This window comes from Citrus clementina, unplaced genomic scaffold (genome assembly GCF_000493195.1).
Source record: "Citrus clementina cultivar Clemenules unplaced genomic scaffold, Citrus_clementina_v1.0 scaffold_5, whole genome shotgun sequence".
Taxonomy (NCBI): domain Eukaryota; kingdom Viridiplantae; phylum Streptophyta; class Magnoliopsida; order Sapindales; family Rutaceae; genus Citrus; species Citrus x clementina.
Window position 1 is genome coordinate 17,227,827 of NW_006262201.1, and position 2,250 is coordinate 17,230,076.

Genomic DNA, 2,250 nt, shown 5'->3' on the forward strand with positions numbered 1-2,250 from the left:
TGAGTTTCTTCTCTGATGGTGCTAGTTGCTCAACTCTTGACTTCCATTTATTAGTGTCCATAGATGGTGCTGAGTCAAGCAAGGCGTTGACCTCATCGACCGATCTGTCAATATCAAAATCCAAACCAAAGTGAGTTAAACATGTTTGTAAAGGATCACTAAGGTTTGAAACAAAAGTATCATCAACTAATGCTTCAATTAAATCCACATCAACAATTCCATCATCTGCACTGTGAGGTTGTTTGGCAATGTTGAAGATGTTCAGCTCCATAGTCATGTTGCCGAAAGATAACTGCATATTTCCAGTCCTGCATTGAATGTGAGCATCCGCAGTTGCCAAGAAAGGTCGGCCTAGAATAATGGGGATGTGCTTCCTTGAATCCTGTATTGGTTGAGTGTCAATTACAATGAAATCAACAGGAAAATAAAACTTGTCTACCTGGATAAGCACGTCCTCCACAATACCACGAGGTATTTTTGTGGACCGATCTGCAAGTTGTAACACCACTGGAGTTGGGTGTAATTCTCCAAGTCCAAGTTTCACGAATACAGAGTAAGGCAAAAGATTTACACTAGCTTCTAAATCCAACAAAGCATTCTCAATTGTGTGGTTCCCTATACTACATGAGATAGTGGGGGAGCCTGGGTCTTTGCATTTTAAAGGAATTTTATGTTGGAGTATAGAACTAACGTTTTTTGTTAAAAATGCCTTCTTTTGAACATGCATATTTCTCTTTTTAGTACAAAGGTCTTTAAGAAACTTGGCATAAGATGAAACTTGTTTTATAGCATCAAGTAAAGGGATATTAATACTTACCTGTTTGAAGATTTTGAGAATCTCACCTGTGGATTTTTCCTTTTTTCCTTTCGCTAACCTCTGAGGAAATAGAGCTTTCGGAACGTATTCTCGTGGGTTGGTTTCTTCTTTCTCCTCCGGTGATGATTCCTCAACATTCACAGGTACAATTTGATTTTCTTTTGTCACCGGCATCTCCACTTTGTTGTCGACTTCTTTTCCTTTTCGCAAGGTCATTACTGCTTTGACTTCCCCATGCTGCTGTGGTGAACTGGTACTTGCTTCATGCACTCCTTTAGGGTTAGGCACTGGTTGACTTGGAAACTTACCTTTCTCAACGGTCATTGCCAAGGTCTGAACTGAAGAAGCAAGTTGTCCCACCATCTTCTCGAGGCTTGAAACTGATTGGGCTTGTGAGTTGAAGCCCGCTCTCAATTCATTTCGTAGTCCATCAATGGTGCGGTTCTGTTGCTCAATCGTAGAGTGAGTAAGATTCTTGAGATTCTGGAATGAATCCTCCCATGGTCTAGGTTGAGAGTAGTTTTGGTTCTGATTGTATGGTCTAAATGGGGGCTGAGAGGCTTGAGGAATTTGAGGAATTGGTGGAGCTGGAGCTGCTGGTCCATTTTGTTGGAATCCTTGAGACCATGAAAAATTGGGGTGGTCTCTCCATCCAGGGTTATATGTGTTGGAGTATGGGTTGTAATTTGATGGCTTTCTCATTACACCTATGGCATTGGCTTGATCGGAGTATGAGTCAGGGTCATGTGGTTCTGTTGATTTAGCAGTCGATAACGATGCTATTTGTCGAGCAAGACCTTCAACTATCTCCTTGACTTCTTTGATTCCCGAAGTTGACTCACCAATGTGAACCTCATTTACTCCCTTAATTCTTCTAGTATTCCTGAATGATCGACTCCGTTGTTGGGAATTATCCGCTTGTCGCTGGAAGAATTCCCAAATCTCTGATGCACTTTTTGACATTAGCTCTCCTCCACTTGTTGCCATTAGCCATTCTTGCACATTTGGTAATAATCCCTCTAAAAAGTATTGGCATTGGTGCCATTTCTCGTACCCATGATGTGGACACTTCAAGAGTAGCCCATTGAATCGCTCCCATGTTTCGAAAAACTGCTCGTCCTCTCTCTGGATAAACTCCGAGATTTCCCTGCGAATAGCGTTGGTTTTATGCACCGGGAAATATTTATTCAAAAATTTCATTACCATTTGTTCCCATGATGAAATGCTATTAGCAGGTAAAGTATTTAACCATGAACGAGCTCTATCTTTTAAAGAAAATGGGAATAGTCTAAGTTTAACATCATCGTCTGAAAAATTTTCATATTTAAAAGTTTGACAAATGGCATGAAAATCATTCAGATGATTATATGGATCCTCATTTTCTAGGCCATAAAATGTGGGGAGACAATTTAGCACACTGGGTTTTAATTCAA

The 2,250-nt window shown here is 40.4% G+C and overlaps 1 non-coding gene across 1 annotated transcript; it reads left to right on the plus strand.

Moving 5' to 3' along the window:
- Positions 1-1,868: 1,868 nt before the first annotated feature.
- On the plus strand, positions 1,869-1,972 carry LOC112098699. Its single transcript, XR_002905808.1, has one exon. It is a non-coding gene; the product is annotated as a small nucleolar RNA R71 (small nucleolar RNA).
- Positions 1,973-2,250: the final 278 nt, after the last annotated feature.